This window comes from Taudactylus pleione, unplaced genomic scaffold (genome assembly GCF_031769625.1).
Source record: "Taudactylus pleione unplaced genomic scaffold, aTauple2 ptg000116l, whole genome shotgun sequence".
Lineage (NCBI taxonomy): Eukaryota > Metazoa > Chordata > Amphibia > Anura > Myobatrachidae > Taudactylus > Taudactylus pleione.
The window spans coordinates 14,786,478-14,807,983 of NW_028284518.1; the positions used below are offsets into that span (position 1 = coordinate 14,786,478).

At 48.2% G+C, this 21,506-nt stretch overlaps 1 protein-coding gene across 3 annotated transcripts in view; it reads right to left on the bottom strand.

The window, feature by feature from the left end:
* Positions 1 to 21,506, bottom strand: part of FARS2 (phenylalanyl-tRNA synthetase 2, mitochondrial) — a 551,321-nt gene that overhangs the window by 423,882 nt on the left and 105,933 nt on the right. The window contains exon 1 of one of the 3 annotated variants that reach the window (XM_088471695.1): positions 12,329 to 12,451. The exons of the other annotated variants lie outside the window; for them this stretch is intronic. The gene's annotated coding sequence lies outside the window, so the exon portion shown is untranslated. Of the gene's footprint in view, positions 1 to 12,328; positions 12,452 to 21,506 lie in introns of those variants that run through there. 3 annotated transcript variants of the gene reach the window in all.

Genomic DNA, 21,506 nt, shown 5'->3' on the forward strand with positions numbered 1-21,506 from the left:
AAGTGCCTGATAAAAGGGAGTGATTGAAGAGGTGGGAAAGATAGGAACAGGCAGAAGGAGAGAGGTAACATGGGAGGCGGGAGGGGATAGGGTTGAGGGGGGAGACCAGATGAGGACCATGACTTCCTCTCCAGATAAAGGGGAGAAAGATGTGAAGATGGCAGGGGTGGTCTGGGAAAAATGGGGGTGAAGTGCTAAGGGTCTTGGGTATGCGATGTCCTTATGTATGGAGTCAATTTTAGATGTAAAGTAGGTGGCAAAGTGAAGGGCAGAGAGTGAAGAGGGGAGGCAAGTAGGGGGTGAGCAGAGGATGGAGTTGAAAGTGGTGAAGAGACACTGGGGGTTTGAGGACTGGGACGAGAGGAGTTTCTGAAATATGACTGTTTAGAGACGGAAAGGGCAGCACTGTAGGATGAAAGCATACATTTGAAATGGAGGAAGTCTGCCTTACAGCGTGATCTTCTCCACTGTCGCTTGGCGGACTGTGAATACCTTTGCAGGTTTCTAGTGCATTTGGCATGCCAGGGTTGAGGTGTGGCTCTGCGAAGGTTGAGTCATGATTGCTGGAGCAACAGAGTCAATAGCAGAAGTAAGGCAGACATTGTAGATGGAAGTGGCTTGTTCAAAGCAGGACTGAGATAATAGGGGAGAGAAGTGAGTTGAGCTGGGAGGATAAGGAAATGGCGGCCATAGCTTCAATGTTATCACAAGCATAAATGTCATTGATATTTTTGCTTATTTGTTTTTGGTACCATCACGTTATTATAAATAAAATATAGAGGTACTTGGACGTATAAGCTCATTTGATATATATGTGATTTGACATCATAATCTTCTCATACTGACAGGAATTTCATGCCCTTAAGGCTATTGTTTTTAAATATGATATTTTTATCATTTAACTCAGTCTGTGTCTTCCGGCTTGTATTCTTTTTAGTCCTCATTATATTATCATGATACTAATGACTGTCCCTCTTGCATGCAGTCCTGTCCTCATTAAGGAGTCTATGGGCAAAATGTAATAGGGTCCACGTTTTGAAAATGTGTGAGTATAAAACTATACTCGCACATTTTTAGAACTCATCCTATGTAATAGAGTGCGAGAACATGCAAACTTGCATGTTTCTCACACCCCCCACAACTCGCAATGGAAAACTCACATGTATCTCACATCTCCGCAACTCGCATCCTGATGTTTTGCCATTGTGAGGAAAAAAAACTCGGGCAATATAATAGAATGCAAGTGTTTAACCACTTAACTGACAATTTTGTTTTACTAAAAACTGCTCAGAAATTGTCTACTTTTTATGCATGAATTAGGTGAAGAACATCTATTTCAACTTATCCAAAATAATTTCATTAAAAAAAAAAAATCTTTTCTTATATTTGTAAAAAATATTTTTTTCAAACATCGGAACATTGTATCAACACCATCAGAACATCACGACTTTCCTTTTCATTTCATTTCCACAGCGGCTTAAGGCACACGTTAGGGCAGGGGTGGGGAACATTTTTTCTGCCGAGGGCCATTTTGATATATATAACATTATTTGTTAGCCTGGTGCAGGCCATGCCCCCTCCGCGTGATGTCACATAGGGGCGGGGCCACAATCGCTGGTGATTACAGCAATGCCCAGGATGCTTCGGGGAGCTGTAAGGGCAGCGGTGTGACCGTCTGAAGCATCCTAAGGATACTCCAGGTGGCACTGCTGCATAGATTTTAGCTGCAGGGTGCTATTCTAGGCACCCTGCTAGCCAAATGAGGCTAGCAGAAAAAAGCTCTGAGGGCCAGACCAAATGATTCTGAGGGCCTTATAAGGCCCCCGGGCCTGAGGTTCCCCATCCCTGCGTTAGGGGGTGGTGGGTGTTGCTGTGCTGACTGATCATCAGTGATCGGCAGCACGGCAGACACTGGGGGATCGTGAGGCAAGCAGAGGGACAGGCAAGGTTTTATTGCGACCAGATCAGATAATGCACAGCCTGGTGTTGTTGAAAAATTGCGACCATGACAGGCAAGTGGTTGACTCGCACACTATGTTTTTTAAAACTCGTAAAATAACAGACCTGCTTCAGGCTTGCGAGTATAGCCAGAGCAAATCCGAGTTACACAGAAACATGCACAGATCCGTGAGATCTGTGCATGTTTCTGTTTAAAAAAAAAATTAGTAAAACTTTTACCAGCACTGGGCTTTTCTGAGCCGGACCTTGTTGTGAAAATACAGGGGAAAAAAACATAGGATTCCCCTGTAATTTCATCAACTAGCACCGGGTTCAGTGAGCCAGTGTTGTTTGTGGAAATACAGGAAACAAAATGAGTAACCAGCACCGGAGTCTAGCGGGGGTGCAATGCCACAGCCGGGGGATCCTTTCACCGGGTCTTACTCCAAAGCATTCACATCTGACCGCTAGTCAGCCCAGGCCGGGAATACCTGGGGAGGTGGGGACTCCCCCAATGAAGGGGTTACCCCTCTCCAGGTCACCCCAAGCCTGAGCTGATAGCCGGGGCTATCCCTGGGAACCCCTGGGCGGTGGGCGCCAGGTTGATTTTGTAAAAGATAGATTGAATATTATTCTCTTTTACAATAGTGGTCCCAGCTTCCCCTTCCAGTCCGGTGCTGGTTATAGAAAAACAGGGGACCCCTACTCATTTTGTCCTCTGTATTTCCACAACCAGGACTGACTCACTGAGCCCGGTGCTGGTTGCTGAAAATGAAAATTTGTCCCTCACACAAAACTCGCACCCTATTACATTTACCCCGCTTCCATTTCCGACAGTAGCCGCAGCACCCACCTCACTAACACCACATTGCAAGATTGGGATCCTTTCGGAGATCCTGTCCCTACATGCGTTTGTTTGTAAATTTGGGAGGTAGATAATTTCTTCTTTCTTCGCAAAGAGTGGTGATAAGAAATTTAATTTATTGGATCATAAATTAAAACAATTTTTACTTTTTTATAGAACCAAAAGAACACGGTTTATTCTGGAATGGACAGGCTTCAATAAAAGTAATTTATTCCTGGTAAACACAACAAGACAAATAACGTCAAATAGGTATGGCTGAGAAGGAGTTAAAAACTGGAATATGACAAACAGCAAGAAATAACATTATGCATAATAATGGACAGTATCGGAGAAAACCCATTAGATGAAACTGTGATTCATCCTTCACCTTTTGGAGGCATTAAATTAACATTAGTTCAACTAACCAATTGAGGTCACTCAATAGGGTGCTTTTTCGAATCGACAAGGTTAAAATAATACATTTTGGAAAATAATGTGCATTAATTAAAAAGAACACACAAGGTGAACACAGACGAAAGTATTCTAAATTCACAAATAGTTTTTTTTGGTTTTTTTTACACTAAATACACATTAATACATATAGCACAAAGCACCAAACTTCAAAATGATACAAATTACAAAATAAGGTAACTTACAGTAACAGCTTGATTATAAAGTGGTGAAAGAATCAAAGAGGTGTATAAATAAAATAAAACTTCCCTCAAATAATACAAAGGTTGATTTGGTGATGTGCAATGATTTAATGTAAAATATTCAGAAACGTCAATATAATATATACAGATGATTACATAAACTGTAATTACCATAGATGCGCTACTTACCATCTGGAACTTTGAACAAATAGGAAAAACAGTAAAATTAGCTTTAACATGATTTTCCCCAGTTACTTTGAAACAATAATGCAACCGCCAAAATGTACTTAATGTCGCAGGACATTGCAGCTGCGATGAAGCAACAATGTATTTTCACAAGTTGGATCCCAACGGCTGGTAACTACAACGTTAAACAAGGCAAAAGTTAGATTTTAAAGCCTGATATTCGGTACAGTTGTCTGTACAAGAGAAGCAAATAAATGCTGCAGTAGCGCCAAACAGCCATTCTCGGGGATAAATGAAATCGGCGAAAAATTACGTCATTGGCGAAAAAGTATTACCGAAACTGACTTTTCGCTCCAAATTGAATACGGACCTTAGTCGCAATGCGATGTGACAAAACCGCTTCACGTAGACTACACTGATTAATTTGATATGCCACACTTGTATATCTGTGTGCGACTGAGTCTGAATGCAAAGCACAATGGAACTTGGCGTGGAAAAAAGCAAAACACGACTAGTAAAACCATTGGCCTTATAAATTTCAGGAATAAACATAATCAGAAGCACAGAATTTTAGAACCCAATGCTTAGTAAATAAACCCTCAAGTGTGTATTTTTCTTTTGTTTGAAATAAAGGGTCTATTTAAGGAATGATGACACTTCTGGGCTTGTGATGGTTGCTGTGAAGCAGTGTGTCTGATTAACTCAGCTGTGCATAATGTGTGATACCTTCTGAGAAAATTTAGCTTAAAATAGGATGCTAATGAAGCTCTGTGTAAATGTTATCAAACAGGTTTGTATGTCAGAGAAAATATGAGATATGGTAAGAACTTACCCTTGTTATCTCTATTTCTACGAAGTCCATAGGGTTCCACAGGATACCTTGGGGTATAGGTGTGACGTCAGTCGCAGGGCACCAAAGAGTTAAGCTTTCAGCCTCCCAGGATGCACTAGGTCCCCCTCCTATACCCCGCCCCCGGGCCAAGGCACCTCAGTTAGTTACCAAGCCATAGGCCGGAGGAGGAGAAGGAAGAGAGAGAACAAAGATCTGGACACATACAAGAATCACATTCTCACCAGAGGGAGACAGAAAACCGGTGACCAGAGCAAAGCCCATCTGCAGCACAGGTGCGACAGGGCGGGAGTCCTGTGGAACCCTATGGACTTCGTAGAAATAGAGATAACAAGGGTAAGTTCTTACCATATCTCATATTTTCTACTTCAGGGTCCATAGGGTATCCACAGGATACCTTGGGGATGTCCCAAAGCAGTATCCTTTAAGGGTGGGGACGCTCCTGTGCAGAAAGGAGAATCCGCTGCCCGAAGGAAGCATCCTGAGAGGCGAAGGTGTCAAACCTGTAATACCTCACGAAGGTATGGACAGAAGACCACGTAGCAGCCTTGCAGATCTGAACTGCCGAGGCACCACGTCGAGCTGCCCACGAAGGACCCACAGACCTAGTGGAATGAGCCTTCAGAGAAGGAGGGACCGGTAGGCCTTCATGAAGATAAGCTTCAGAAATAGCCATACGGATCCAGGCTGCCAAAGTTTGCTTTGAAGCAGGCCAACCCTTTTTACGGAAGCCATAGAGGACAAACAAAGCGTCCGACTTCCTAAACGAAGAAGTGCGGTCAACATAAGTCCTTAAGGCCCGCACAACATCCAAAGAGGCCTCACCCACGGAAAGACCCGGTGAGTTAAAGGCCGGAACAACTATTTCTTCGTTAACATGAAACTGGGAAACAACTTTGGGAAGAAACTCGGGCCGAGTGCGGAGCACTGCCCTGTTCCCATGAAAAACCAAGAAAGGGGGTCTACAAGAAAGAGCCCCTAACTCAGAAACACGTCTGGCCAAAGCAATGGCCAGAAGGAAAACAGTCTTAGCTGTTAGCCATTTAAGATCCACTGAGCCCAGTGGTTCAAACGGCGGTCCTTGGAGAGCCCTCAGGACCACAGCCAAATCCCAAGGCGCCACAGGTGGAACAAAGGGCGGCTGAATGCGGAGAACACCCTGCATAAAGGTGCGCACATCCGGGATTGTAGCAATCCTACGGTGAAACCAGACAGATAGGGCCGAAACCTGTACCTTCAAAGAAGCAAGGCGAAGCCCATGATCTAGTCCCGCTTGCAGGAAGGCGAGAATCCGAGACAGACGAAACTCCCGCGGTGCATAACCTCTCGGTCGACACCACTGGAAGAACGTATGCCACACGCGATGGTATATCCTCGCGGAAGACGGTTTCCGAGCTCGTAACATGGTACGCACCACAGAGCTGGAAAACCCCCGGGACCTCAGCATGGCCGTCTCAACAGCCACGCCGTCAAAGACAGCCGAGTCAGGTCCGGGTGAAGGCAAGGACCCTGAGACAGAAGGTCCGGTCGTAGCGGCAACCGCAGAGGACTGTCCACGGACAGACCCTGAAGGTCTGAGAACCAGTGCCGTCTGGGCCACGCGGGAGCTATCAACAGGAGCGTCCCTCCTTCCTGTTTGAATTTCCGGATTACCCGTGGAAGAAGGGAGACCGGAGGGAACAGGTATGCGAACCGGAACGTCCACCGGACGGACAGAGCATCCACCAGAGACGCCCCTTCGTCTCTTGTGCGAGACCCGTACACCGGCAACTTGTTGTTGTGCCGGGACGCCATGAGGTCGATTTCTGGAAGACCCCACCTGTCCACCAGTAGTTGAAAAACGTCCGGGTGCAGGGACCATTCCCCCGGATGAACGTCCTGGCGACTTAGAAAGTCCGCCTCCCAATTTAGCACTCCCGGGATGAAGACCGCTGATATGGCCGGAAGATTGCGCTCCGCCCAAACCAGGATCCGAGAGACCTCTACGAGAGCCGCCCGACTGCGAGTTCCTCCTTGCCTGTTTATGTAGGCCACGGTGGTAGCGTTGTCCGACTGGACCTGCACCGGGCGACCCTGGAGAAACCGCTGTGCCTGCTGGAGAGCATTGAAGACCGCACGGAGTTCCAAGATATTTATTGGAAGCTCCGCTTCTGTCGGCGTCCACCTGCCCTGGAACAAGTGTGGACCCGAAACTGCTCCCCAGCCCCGAAGACTGGCGTCCGTTGTCAACAGGACCCAATTTGGAACCCAGAACGGACGTCCCTTGTTGAGGTGGGTCGTCTGTAACCACCACGCAAGGGACAGGCGAACCTCCTGGGTGAGCACAATCGTCTGGGACTTCAGAGACTGAGTCAGCCCGTTCCACTTGGACAGGATCAGGTGCTGCAGAGGTCTGGAGTGAAACTGGGCGTATTCCACCATGTCGAACACCGACACCATGGAGCCCAGTAACCTCATCGCCGAGTGTAAGGACACCCGGCGGCTGTGCAGGCAACTGCGCACCCTTGACTGTAAAGCAGAGATCTTGTCCTCCGTCACGAAGATCCTTTGCTGTCCCGAGTCCAATAAGGCTCCAAGATGCAGAATCCTCCGAGACGGGATTAGAGTGGACTTCTGCCAGTTGATTAGCCAGCCGTGCCGTTGCAGCAGTGCAATGGTCAGGTCCAAGTGGCGTAACAGGAGCTCTGGAGATCCTGCCACCAATAACAGGTCGTCCAAATACGGCAACATGCGGACTCCCTGCAGCCGCAGAGAAGCCGCCATGACCGCCATCACCTTGGTGAAAACACGTGGTGCTGTTGCCAGGCCAAAAGTTAACGCCCGAAACTGGAAGTGGTCGCTGCGGATTGCAAACCTGAGGAACTGTTGATGGCGCAAAAGAATAGGGACATGCAGGTAAGCGTCCTGTATGTCCAATGACACCAAGTAGTCCCCAGGTTCCAGCGCCAGAATGATGGACCGTAGGGTCTCCATCCGAAACTTCGGGACCCGCAAAGACTTGTTGAGTGCTTTGAGGTTGAGAATCGGACGATATGACCCATTGGGTTTCTGTACCAAAAATAGATTTGAATAGAAACCCTGGCCCCTCTGGGAGAATGGAACAGCCACTATAACTCCAGCCTGGAGCATAGTGTGCAATACCTTCCACAGCTCCGTAGCCTTGTTCCGGTCTGATGGGAGACCCGTGGTGAAGAAGCGAGCCGGGGGTCTGTGCCGGAAGGAGAGGGCGTATCCGTGGGAAACCATCTCCAGAACCCAAGTGTCTGTCGTAGTGGTCGACCAACACTGGGCGAACTGTAGCAGGCGGCCTCCCACCCTGGGATCCCCCAAAGGGAGGCCCGGACCGTCAGGGAGCAAGCTTGTCATCTGGCTTGGGGGCCGGACGTCTGGTACTCCATGCCTGCTTCCGGGGCTTGACCGATTTCTTAGGGCCAGCCTGTCGAGGAAACGACTGTGGTTTGGGCCTGCCCTGGGCCCTAGATGACCGAAAGGACGATGGTCCCGAACCAGAAGGAGCAGCGGCCGACGGGAGACAAGCAGATTTGGCTGCCGCCAGCGTGGCCACAATCTTATCCAGATCCGGACCGAAGAGAACTTCTCCGGTAAACGGCAACGCTTCCAGACCTTTCTTGGAATCTGCGTCCGCCTTCCAGGATCGCAGCCACAAGGTGCGACGAGCAGCCACCGCTGCTGAAGAAATTCTAGACACCAGAGTACTAATGTCTAGAGCCGCCTCGTTGATGTAGGTGGCCGAATCACGGAGATTGCCAATCAACTCCGCCTGTTCGGCCGGACAGTCGGATTCAAAAGAAGCCTCTAATGAATCCGCCCAGCGCTCCATCGCTCTGGCAACCCAGCAAATGGCCATAGCCGGCCGTGCTGCCCCCCCTGCAAGGGAATAAGCGGACTTCAGGCAGATTTCTACCTTGCGGTCCGTAGCATCCTTAAGGGAGGACATGGATGGCATCGGCAATGTGGCACTACGGACAAGACGGGTCACGTGAGAATCCACCTGTGGAGGGGATTCCCACTTAGCAAAATAATTATCCGCGAACGGATAAGCCACCGCCAGGCGTCTCTGCGGCTGGTATCTTTTGCCAGGTTGTTTCCACGCCTCCTCTAAATGGTCCACCAACTGACCCGAAAGAGGAAAGACTGTGGCATCGCCCTTCACATCTTTGAAAAAGGCATACTTAGATTTAGCCGCTGGGGGAACTTCGTCCTCAATCACCAAGGCTGTGCGGACCGCCCGAATAAGTCCAGGAATATATACTTTGGACTTAGCATCAGCGTCCTTAGTATGGAGAGGTTCCTGATCGTAAGGATCCAGAATCTCCCCATCATCAGACGTCCCTTCGTCATCCTCATAAGGAGCGGACAGAGACGCCACCGGCCTTTTATGAGGCCGCATCACAGACTCCCCTTGCAACACATCCGACAAGTGCTGTACAGAACTCGTCAGGGAGTTAACCCACGCTGGCTCCTGAGAACCCGGGAGCGGGGAAATAGGGAGACTGTGGGGTACCACCAATTGTCGTGGGAACCCCTGCATGGGTGACGACACCACAGACTGCTGGGACAAACCCATCGGAGTAAACGCGGGCTGCGGAGCTAACTGGCCCACTAAAGCTGTTAACGCCTGAGCGAAACAAGCCCAGGGCGGCTCCTGTACCGGTGCTGTAACCGTAATAGGCCGCGCCATGGACAAACACTGCCGGCAAAGGCCCTCCGCGCTACCCTCCCCCTCCGCTAACGGTACTTTGCACGTGGTACACTGTAGCCGGAGGGGAAAATCACTTTCAGACATGATGGCACCACGTATGTGACCTCTCTCACCAATTAAGTATTAAATAGGCGAGAGACCACCCTGCAGCACCGCACCGCAAGGGCTTTAGCAGAAGAACAGGGACAGTAATAAAGCTGACAGTTTAGAGAAGAAAAGTTACAGGCAGCGCTAGCAGTCACATACAATGCAGAGAAATAACAATTCCTGCACTAACAGCGCTGATTACTCAACTACACAGACACAGGGCCTGGTAGGACACAGCGCTGCATACACAGACCTGAGCCACAGCGGAGGAGAGGTATGCGGGGGGACCCAGACCACGATGCTTCCGTCCAGCGCTTCCAGCAGCGTTCACCATGCGTTCTGGAGAAGATGGCCGCCGAGGAGCAGAGAGGAGGCTGGCCTGGGGGAGGAGCGCTGCCACAGGACCAGTCGGCAGCATGCAGAGAGGGCTGTGTGCAGCGGGGGAGGCGCCGGCTGTGAGACAGGGAAGGCGCGCTCCCCTGGCATGCATTTAACCCCTGGGACGCCGCAGCGCTACCGCTCTGCTGCGGTCCGCTGTCCCAGGGGGTAGTGGAAGCGCAGGTTGGTCGCCTGGCTCCACTGCAGCCAGTCCCCAGGGAGCCCCCTGCCTGGGGACTTAGGACCATGTGATCAGCGGGGACCCACCGCGGGACCCCGCTGCTTACCTCTGTCCCCCTTGAATCCGGCCATGGTCCGGAGCATCTGGGGTCACCGCTAGCTGTGACCCCAGACGCCCACCAGCATCCCCGGATCAGTACCGGCGTTCTGGTACCGGCGGGTGTAGGGAAGACAGCATGGACGTCAGGACTGACAGTCCATGCTGTTCATCCAGATGTGCAGCCACAGCTGCATGAAGAAAAAGCTTCAGGGGCTCTTCTAGCCCCCACTCCAACAGGTGCACCCGACTCCGGCCGGGCACCAAACTAAACTGAGGTGCCTTGGCCCGGGGGCGGGGTATAGGAGGGGGACCTAGTGCATCCTGGGAGGCTGAAAGCTTAACTCTTTGGTGCCCTGCGAATGACGTCACACCTATACCCCAAGGTATCCTGTGGATACCCTATGGACCCTGAAGTAGAAATATCCTGCTCATCCAGCCTTTTTGTAAACCAATGCCAATGTTGTTATGCTGACCTAGAAATACGAACATAAAGTCCTTCTACTCTCATTAGTCTCAAGTGATGAGGTTATGTGTAACAAGGTAAACTGGGCTCAGTTTAAGAAACCTTAAAGTTAACAACCCTGAAGTAAAACCTATTGTAAATTGCATACCTCCTAACTATACTGATTTGAGGGGACTGTGTCGCCCTTTTCAAATTTCTCCTGATTTGATCTGAGGTAGCCACATCTAGGTGGTCACACAGCTTCTATCAATCCACCTGTGAAAATAGCCGTCATCACTATCTGCCCTAAACCAGTTAAAAGAGTTCTCAGTGTACTCTCAACTCTGACCAGGCAGCAATTCTGCCTATATGCCCATGACATACCCTCATTATTATCGTATGTGCTAACGCCCAGTTACACTCATGCTTAACCCGTAGTTGCTCACAGTTGCGTAGGCTTAGGTGCATGTGTAGTATGACAAATTGCAGGATTCATAATTGAAATGGACTTGCGTTCAACTCTGAATGAGGTTCTATCAGGGGAATTCAGTTAGGAAACCCGGAGCTAATCTATTAAGCTGCATTTTCCCTGCGTGGTAAACTATGGGTTAATGCACGCTAACCAATAGATTCCACCAAATTTCTTCAATCTATGGGTTTCCCTGCGCGTTGAAATGCAGAGTATGCATTCTAATACCAAATTTTCCTTGCAGCTTCTGAGGCTGCGAGGAAAAATCCACCCACTGGGGCTTAGTGCACGGGGTCCCCGCAGCTAATTGAATGGGGCAGTGCGTTCCATTAGCTGCAGGGTAAACCCCGCACATAATTGAAATCTCTGCTATATGTGCACCATCATAAGGCATGTATAAGTGTGCTGATCGGGTGTGATACAACATAACGGCGGTCAGGATGCCACCCGTCAAAAGACCAACAGCGGCATCCCGATGCTCAGCATGCCGACATGGGCTCTGTAAACCTAACCCTCCTCCCATAGTGCATAAATGTAACCCCCCCCATCCACAGCTTTACCATAACACTCCCCTTTGGTGGTGCCTAAACCTAACCATCCCCCCACGGGGAACTATACTTACCCGCTATACCTACATATGGGATTCTGCCGCCGGTCTTCTGCCCGTGGTTCGGGATTCCAGTGTAGGGATTTCAAATGCTGGCATCCCGTATGGCGGCATATTCACTACATCCCTGCTGATCCACTCAACAATACATGGATTAAACATCTGCACTAAAGTCTGACACAGATATTTTTTTTTTAGGAATTGCAAAACAAGAATCTTCTCTGGCATTCATGAGTAAAGTAACCATGAAACGAAGATTCTCCGCACAGTCCACCATGATTCCATAACAGTGTAACAGCAACTATACTCTCTTTAGCTGACAAAAAGTAAATGAATGCTTTAGAGTAAAAAGTATCAGATGTTATTTTAACCGGATGTAGTTAGCACTCAGAATACTGGTGCCACAATCCCGACAACAGTTGGAATCCCAGCGCCAGAATCCTGACTGCCGGCATTCCGATGGTATCAGGGTTAGGTTTATGGGTTAGCCACCAGTGGAAGAGCTAGGGTTATGCTCTGTGGGGGGGGGGGCGGGGAGGACTATGAGAGTTAGGCGGTGTCAGGATGCGGCCTGTGATCGGCCGCTAGTCACCTCTGCGCTGGTGTCCTTGGGCTTAGGTATCCAGACGCTGGGAGTGGAGGTGAGTGGTGACTGGGGTCCGCTAGGGCTTCCGTGCGTGCGGCCTGGTTTCCGGGGTGCCAGGCATGGGCGCAGCCATGCTGGCTCATATCACCTGACTAGTCTCTCCCAATGATAGTCCGGCGGTCACTCAGCTGATCCTCTGATCAGCCACCCAGGGGTATTTAAGTCTGACTCCAGGAACAAGTAACTGCTGTTCAACTTCATTGTTCCAGTGCCTGTGATACTCACCAGTGTTGCTCTGTGCTATTTCCTTCAGAGTGTTGCTCAGCCAGCCCTTATTTCTCTATAGTTTCCAGCATTAGCTTCCATGCTATTCTCAGTCTGAGAGTTAGTTCTCTCCCAGTATCCTGTCTGTCATGTTTTCTATGTTTGTGTGTTTTGTAATGTGCTGCTAGTTCTGTGGCTATTACCCTGTGTCACTGAGGTATCAGATTACCTGCTATCACTATTAGCTCCCAGCTGCACCTTTTAGCATTCCCAGCCTGTCCACACCTCTGTGTTTTTCTGTGCAAATCTGCACCTGCATATGTAACTATTGCCAGTATATGCATGTGCCCAGTCTGCTCTGTTTGTCTGTGTAAGCCAGCACCTGCACATTTAGCAATCTCCAGTACTTGCCAGTGTCCACGTCACCCTGTGTTGCTATGCAAATCAGCACCAGCATTTCAAACTTTCCCAGAATAAGCCTTTGTCCACTCTGCTGTGTTTGTCTGTGCAGCCAGCACCTGCGTATTTAGCAAACTCCAGTACCTGCCAGTGTCCACAAATCCCTGAGCTACTGTGCTATCAGCACCTGGATTTCTAGTAATCTCATGCAAGCCTGTGATTAGGATTTCTAATTGTGTTCCAGTATTCTGTTCCGTTCTAATATTCAAGCAACCAGTTTATATCCTGTGCGCTAGCATTTGCTTCGTATAATATAGTTTCCGGTCTTCTGCCATTCCCAGATACCTGTCCAGAGGGCCGTGACCTGCTCACTTGGTGCAGCGGAAAACCAAATCCCAATTTGAGGATTCACTGGAGAAAACCACCAAGTCAGTTAGACTCCGCACCTCTGGGCAGGTCTAGCCAAACCTGGGTTCGGCCGCAACTAGGAGACCTAGCTACAGTCACTTCCCTAGTCACCCGAACCCCCCGGCTCACCGTCCTCCACAGAGGAACACTTGCACCGCATCGTGACAGGCGGCAGTGGGGGGGGGGCGGTTAGGCTGCAGGAGGTGAGGGTTAGGTTACTTACCAGCAGGTGTCTGGAATCTGACTATCGGGAAGCTGCTATCTGTATTTTGACCGCCGGCATCCCACCACCGGGATCCCACACCCAACACACTTTAACAGCCAATGACACCTGCAGGGGCGGATTGGGCCACTGGGATAGCGGGTAAGTTCTCACTGGGCCAGTCCCATTCCCTGCCTACCAGGCTAGCCCACCCACCTTGCCCACCAGCCCGGGTTCAATTATGTAGCTGCCCGGCCGGTTACCGCACTTCCGAAACCGAAAGTTCTCATCGGCTCCCGGCTAGCGGGCACTTCCGGGGGCCGCTGGACGGGGAGCAGCAGCATAGAGTTAGCGCTGCTGCTCCTTTGCCTTCAAAGTGGTAGCATCTCATCCTGCACACAGCATCCAGCACCAGGGACCCCCAGTTCAGCATGCTGACAAGCCGGCGTCAGCAGCTTACGAAAGCAGTGCCTCTCCCCTCTGTAGCTTGGCAGCAGCAGGGAACACTGTAAGCCAACAGAGTTGAGCTAGCTATGCTCAGCATTTAACCGCTTTATACTCACCGCCACAGGATGCGTGCCAGTCAGACCATATATATAGCTGCTGGTCCCACTTACTAGCGCTACTTTTGTGAGACTTCTGGGGGTTAAAAACTTGCAGCAGTGCAGTCAATCTAAGCTGCAGGAAGTACCTATTCCCCATGGTATACTGAAGCCTATTATAAACAAGGGAAGACTATGCAGTGTGATTCTCTCGTTAGAGTAGATAAATGTCTATTAAGACTGTCCTTGGTCCTCTTTTGAGTACATTTAACAATTGTGGTTTTAAATACTTAATTGTGAGCTGTGGTATTGACAGCATGATGAATGCAGATTTTTATGTGTAAATTGTCATTTGATGTATTAATAATTTTATTTATTGTAATAAATTTAATGTTATATGTTTTCTGTAGTTGAGCTGCGCTCCTCATTTTTTATTTGCAGCCAGCCACACTTACTGCAAATTGCCTAAAAGCAAGTGTGTGGGCGGAGGTGATGTGTTATATACTGAACACCCTCCGCCCCATGACATACTCCCCACCTTAGCTTCCAGCCCCTAGACACAGTGTCTGCCTCAACCCAGGAACATACACTGTACACTGAACCCCCCCCACCGACTCTTATGTCCCCAGGGACATACACTCCCCACCCTACCTCCCAGCCTCCTATCCACAAGGCCCCCCAACCCAGGGGCAAAAATTAAACACACTACTACCAACACTCCCCTCCCTGGCCCCAGGGACATACACTGTCCGCTATACCTTCCCCCCTCGTGGCCTACTCTACACCTCAGCCCTGGGGACATACACTCCCCATCGTGACAATTTTCTATCAGATGTCTGTCTGGTTGGAATGAAAACCTGGTAATGTATGGGAGCAAATGACAGTCGATCATATGGTTTTAAACACTGAAAAAAAGGACAAAAAAAATTGTTCAAATTGGTTAAATTTGTGTGTTTTAACCAATTTGTCTGAACAACCATTTTTGGCTATTTTCCAGTGTTTGTGAGCAAATGGACAATTGTCATTTGCTCCATACATTACCAGGTTTTCATTCCAACCAGCCAGATTGGACAGATATCTGACAGAATATTGTATAGTGGATTCCCAGCTTTAGTTTCTTTTTATTGAGGCTTATGTATTTATTTTTTTTCCTATTGAGGCCAATGTGTTTTATTTTTTTCTTGTGGGGGCCAATGTGTTTTTAGCTTTTCTTGTGTTATGTTTCTCGTCTGTACTTGCGTCTGAGTTGCTCCACGCATGAAGCTCCTAATGGCGTTTGTACAGAGTTGCAGTACCGATTCAGATGCGCACACCAAGTATATTAGAAATGTTTTGGGTTCTCATTGGGTTGGGTTAACTCATCAGACTCAGATATAACGAAGTATGGGTGTGTTTCTGATAGACACTGATATATCGCTCATATTGGAGGCCATACGCAGACGGATGATGTGCACCTAGCATAGGGCCGGTGAAAGTTTCAATAATGTGACTGATGGTGACATCTAAAGACGCAGGAAGCATGATCTGTAGACACTGAAAGTGGGCCGATGTACACCAGGGAAGGGCATTGTAACGTCATTAACAGACTCAGAAACAGACACTATGACAGTCCCATCCCCATGACAGACCCTTCCCCCATTTGGGCTGCTTCCATACATTTCCCGGGCTGGTTTTCCATCCCAATCCACCCCTGGACACCTACATACTAATCTGTAAATTTATATGAATTGAAACACTGTGAAAACACATATTGCTCAAAGATATGCAACACACAAAGGGGGGAATTCAAGTGTTGTGCCGGCTGCTTTTTTTTTTACAACGCCCAACAGAGCAATTCAATTGTTGCTCTGTCAGGACGCCATAGCCGCCGGCGCTGGCATTTCTGTACGCACTCAGGAGGGTGCGAGCAGAAATGTGTCTGAAACACCCTGGTTAGGGAGCGCTAACCGCAGATAGCGTGCCCTAACCAGAAATTAAGACGGGTTTAGCCGTTTTAGACGGCTAAACCTCGTCTTTTAGGCGGCGAAGAGGGCGATAATTAATGAGAACAATTTAATATCAATCTGGGCGCTCATTAGTTATTACGCCCCAAAAAAACATTTGAATTGCCCCCAGTGTGTTGTTTGTGTAGGTAAACTCAAATTGCTAAATATGAGATTCTTGGTCAGCCCACTGGAATGGTCAGTACAACAGGTGTAATTAACATTTGCCTTTTTATTTCGCCTTACTATGCAGAACTCACATAAGACCAGCTGTGACTACACCTATTGATTTGCAATTATTCCTTAGATATTCCCATAAAATTACTACAAACTATGCATAATAAGAGAACAATAAGTATATATAATAAATCTTCCTACAGCATTCCTCACCTCTAGACTAAAACCTATTGGTGCCTTTGCAACAGCTGAGAAAAAAATGTATTTCGGTACTTAGGGTGCATACACACCAGGAAGATATTGGCACGATTTGGCGTATCGGCACGACAAATCGTGTATATAGCCAAGTGTGTATGTACAATTGCATGCTCCCTCTGGTCGCCTGCGTTATCGTGTGATTGGCTGTGCTGCACTGTCAACGATATCGCATGCGGCGCCATACATATTAATGAAGGCCGGAACAAGTAATTGTTCCGTCGTTCATTAAAGTGTGCAGTGTGGACCGGTAATCATGTGATGTCCATGGTGAGGGCAAAACGCCCTGAACATCGGCACGATTTCCGGTCGTTTAGGTGTGTACCCAGCCTTACTGTGCTATTACATCGGCCAATGTTCAAGCAGATTTTTCTTTACATAAGAGAGAGTAGCGAGTCTTTGGCATGAATAATTATGTAAGGAATGATAAGAATGCTGGGAGCTCTACAAGCCACCGATGACTTTTAATGATTCTTTGCAAAGAAGGTTAGTAGAGGAAGGTGTAAAGGCACATACGTAAACTTTATATATGTTCCAGTAAAAAATAAAAAAGGGAAAAGATTCAGCAAACAGATCAATACTGCTACCTTGGGGACTGAAAGGACAATGGATATATAAGATTTACCCCTAACAATCACACAGTCAACAAGACAAATTTTTATTTTAAGTTTTAAAGATACCAGTGTGGTTTGGTTTAGGTAATAAATTCCATTTAAATTATAATTAAATAAATGGTGCAAAAGGTTCACCTTCCAGGGTATAGCAAATGCAGGTTTGCAAGCTAAAAAACAAAGCCTGCATTGAAGATTTTACCTTGCAAATACTTATATGAGTGAACATGAGATATTATTGGTCCTGACAAAGCATTTAAAAAGCTAAGATTATTCCCCTCTAGATGGAACTGTAACTCCCTGTCTGGGGTGCACAGCTCTACGGCTTGTAAGAGCATGGCTGAAATATTAATGAGAGAACTATTTGTCAAGAAAATTATGCAGAGCTTGGTGGTAGTACAAAGGGATCGGCAAAAGTACACACGGTGCTAATGCTGATCTCAGAGCTGAGGGAAGATATTAAAAGATGCTTGACTTGCTAGTCAGTTAGTACCTTTGAAAATATTTCTCATCTACTATTTTTAAGTTACACACAGCACTAAGTATTTCAGGAATTAACTGGAGTGAAGCTATTATTTCTGACTCTGAGTCAGCTTTTGATTTTGTGGTCTAATGAGGCAAGGAATATCAATAGTCATCTTTTAGATGGTAAAATACTATCTTAGTTATGAATCATACGAGAGTCTGCCTGCCATTGCCTGTTTAATTATTTACAAGAAGAGAAAAACATGAAAGAATCCATTCATTGATAAAAGGAGACTGTGTGAAGAAAGCCAGAAAGGTGCTATGTCTAAGCAGCATTTGTCTTCTAAATATGGAATATTGCAATACATCCTCTATATAATAACACAAAGCAGGAGATTACAATATTGAGGAGACACATATATTGAATTTACATATTAGTTTTATAGATAAACAGATAGATAAAACTGCAGACAAGGAGTACACACTCTAACAATTGTTAAACTTCATGTGCTCAGCCATAAATAGTGTATAATAATCCAAACTTGAAAACCAGAAGAGCAAGCACATCACTAAACACATAAAGAAGGCATCTTTATCATATATATCAAAAGAGCCAGCACATCTATATAATAAGCTAGAAAGTGTATGTGTCTGTCTGTCTGTAATTTATGCACAGCCAAGGTTTTGTACCTTACTCCGCCAAATTTGGCAGGGTGGTATAGTTTGACCAGGAATAGGTTTTTGCCTAGGTTTAAACTTCGTCAGGGCTACACAATCCCATAACACCGGGACACTATTAAATTAGGTATGTAGTTATGAGACCGGCGGACGCATGCGTCCGCCGGTCTCAATACCGACAGCATAATTCCGGCAAGGGTTCTAACATAGGCGTCGAAATGCCGACGCCAATGTTAATCCCGATGCCGGACCGATCGTCCAACGCCGGGGGTAAATATGTATGTAGCCGGGGATGGGGGGGTTAGGTTTAGGGCACCCGGGGGTGACTTAGTGTTAGGTACCCTCCCCCCCCCCACCAGGGAGGGTTAGAGTTAGGCTAGGGGAAGGGGGGGTTAGGTTTAGGCACAAGGGGGGGAGGTTAGGGTTAGGCACCCCTAAAGGAGGGTTAAGGATATGGGGGGGGGGGGTTAGGAATACTTAACTTACCTCCGCTGTCAGAATCTTGTGCATCGGGTTGCCGGCGTCGGGATTTGAACCGAAGGGCTGACATCCGGTGGTCAAACATACAACTTCCATTAAATTACGCAGGTTTTGAGGCTGAGGGGCTGGCTTCATACACACACTGTAACACTCTGGTATGCCTCCTGCTGCATTATCATATTACAGTTAACAGCTGCGATAGCATATTCGCAGCTGAATCACCCCCTCTGTTCTGCAGTGATTTCTGAAACTCAAGTAATTTTGCAAGATATACTTATTTCTGTTCTGTAAGTCAGTCTGCTCCTGATATACCCCATTCCAAACGGTATGAGAATACGCCTTCCTGCATTGTCATTTATTCCTAATTTGCATAGTTATCGAGGTTATAGACGAGGACAAGGTAGAAATACGGCTACAGGTGTACTTCAGGGTCCAGTCTTCAACCCGGGCAACGCTGGGTATCACAGCTAATATATAATAACAAGTCACAAAGTGTGCAGGCATCATTTCCAAATCACCTGTAATCTATAGCAGGTGGACCACCTCCTTTACACTGCAGCTAATTTGAAAGGATGACTGTTATTTTTATTAAAGATACTTTGTTTAAGCAATTAATATTGAGAGGGACACAGATATACAGATGTGCCTTCATACACCTAGCCTCAATAGGCCATGCCGCGAGAGACTCCTAGTGTGAGTGAGCCGCCAGGTCCCATGTGACTGCTTATGCCGAGCGTCTTTTTTGGCCACAAATACATCTTAGTAGCTGTCATGGTTCAAAACTTTATTTGTAATAACTGTATTCTATTGACCTGTATGTGTGTTCAATGTGTAATATTGCCCTGTAAATGTATCAAAAAGGATGCCATGTTATTTGGTGTGCCTATGTTCTGCGCTGCAGAGGCGCTTATGGGTAGAATGAAGTTTATGGCCTCTGCTCTCTTTGAAGCCAGGACAGGCATGGAAAGGCCAGAAAACAAAATAGGGCCAGTTGACAAAGTATGTATGTGCTGTAAAAGGCATCTACCAGAAAATTCCCCTCTCCATATTTATGACCCCTGAAGCAGTGGCGTAACTAGGGCAGGGCGAGCGGGGCACGTGCCCTGGGCGCCGTGGGACCGGCGGCGCCGGGGGTGTGTGTGTCGCCGCGTCCATGGTACCGGCCAGCCCTAGTTAGCCAGTGTAGCGCCGACCGCAGTGAGTGCGGTCAGCGCTACACATTTACACAGGGCCGGCGCTAGGCTTCCAGCGCCGGTCCTGTGCTGCACAGCCGAGCCCCTTCCCTCCCCCTTAGCGCTTGCCCTATAGTGCCAGGACGAGGGTGGCAGGCGGGGCTCATGCTGTGCTAACACACACATCACCGCCAGCGCTGGCGGCGATGTGTGTGTTAACCAGCAGCCAATGAGAGTCAGACGACTCTCATTGGCTGCTGCTGCTACTGCACACACATCACCGCCAAGTGACAGCGATGTGTGTGTGAATCAGCAGCCAATGAGAGTCAGACGGACTCTCATTGGCTGCTGCACACACATCACCACCAGCGCTGGCGGCGATGTGTGTGTTAAACAGCAGTCAATGAGCGTCAGATAGACTACTGGGGGCACTGCATTGGGGGGGACTACTACTGGGGACTACTACAGGGGGCACTGCATCAAGGGGGACTCCTACTGGGGCACTATATAAGGGGCTTACTACTGGGGGCACTGCACAGGGGGGACTCCTACTGGGGCAATATATAAGGGGCTTGCCTACTGGGGGCACTGCACAGGGAGGACTCCTACTGGGGCACTATATAAGGGGCTTACTACTGGGGGCACTGCACAAGGGGGACTCCTACTGGGGCATAAAATAAGGGGCTCACTACTGGGGGCACTGCACAGGGGGGACCACTACAGGGGGCACTGAAAAGAGAGAACCACTACAGGGGGCACTAAAAAGGGAGAACCACTACAGAGGGCACTGCATAAGGGGCATGGGCCTGCATATGGGGGGATCACTCTGGGGGCACTGTATAAAGGGCACTGCATATGGGGGATCACTACTGGGGGGTTGCATATGGGGGATCACTACTGGGGGCTGCATATGGGGGATCACTACTGGGGGCACTGTATAAGGGGAACTAATGGCGGGCTGCATAAGGGGGACTACTACAGGGGGAACTGTGTAAGGGGCACTGCATATGGGGGATCACTACTGGGGGCCTGTATAAGGAGAACTAATCGGGGGCTGCATAAGGGGGACCACTACTGGGGGTACTGTATAAGGGGCGCTACTGGGGGGCCTGCATAAGAGGCACTACTGGGGGCCTGCATAAGAGGGACCACTACTGAGGGCATTGTATACTGGGGGTACTATATAAGGGGTACTACTGGGGCCTCCATAAGGGGGACCACTACTAGGGGCACTGCATAGGGGGGACTGTATAAGGGGCACTGCATTAAGGTGCAAATGGAAAGAAATGTTCCCAGTGACAAGAAAGGGGTGTCATGTTGACACGCCCCATTTTTCAGTGGCCATGCCCATTTTTCGCCGCGCGCGCCTGCGGCCGACGCACATAGAGTGTGTGTGGGGGGGGCCCTCCTTTTTCAAATTTGCCCTGGGCTCCAAATACCCTAGTTACGCCACTGCCCTGAAGTCAGAGTGTCCTGGATTGTAAAATCACATTGTAAATCACAATGCACTTTCTTTCCAACTGCTTGCAGGCATTCAAAGAAACTGAGCAGTACGGCAAGGGAATTCAGCGAGTACAACCAAAATCAGGTTCATGTGAAACTTACTTAAGGGTCAGCATTCGGTAGTTAGGTTTTTTTTTATGACTTGACTCAAGCTACTACATTGATAGAGATGTCCCTAAAAGAAGGAGCCTTTTGCCTTCTAAGATAGAAGCCCATTCAAGTCCTACATACGTGTAAGCCTATTGGTGAGCTCCTACTTTTTCTCTTCATTGAAATTATTGCTATAGCCTATTGGGGTGATGGTCACAATATGTGTCAGGCAGAA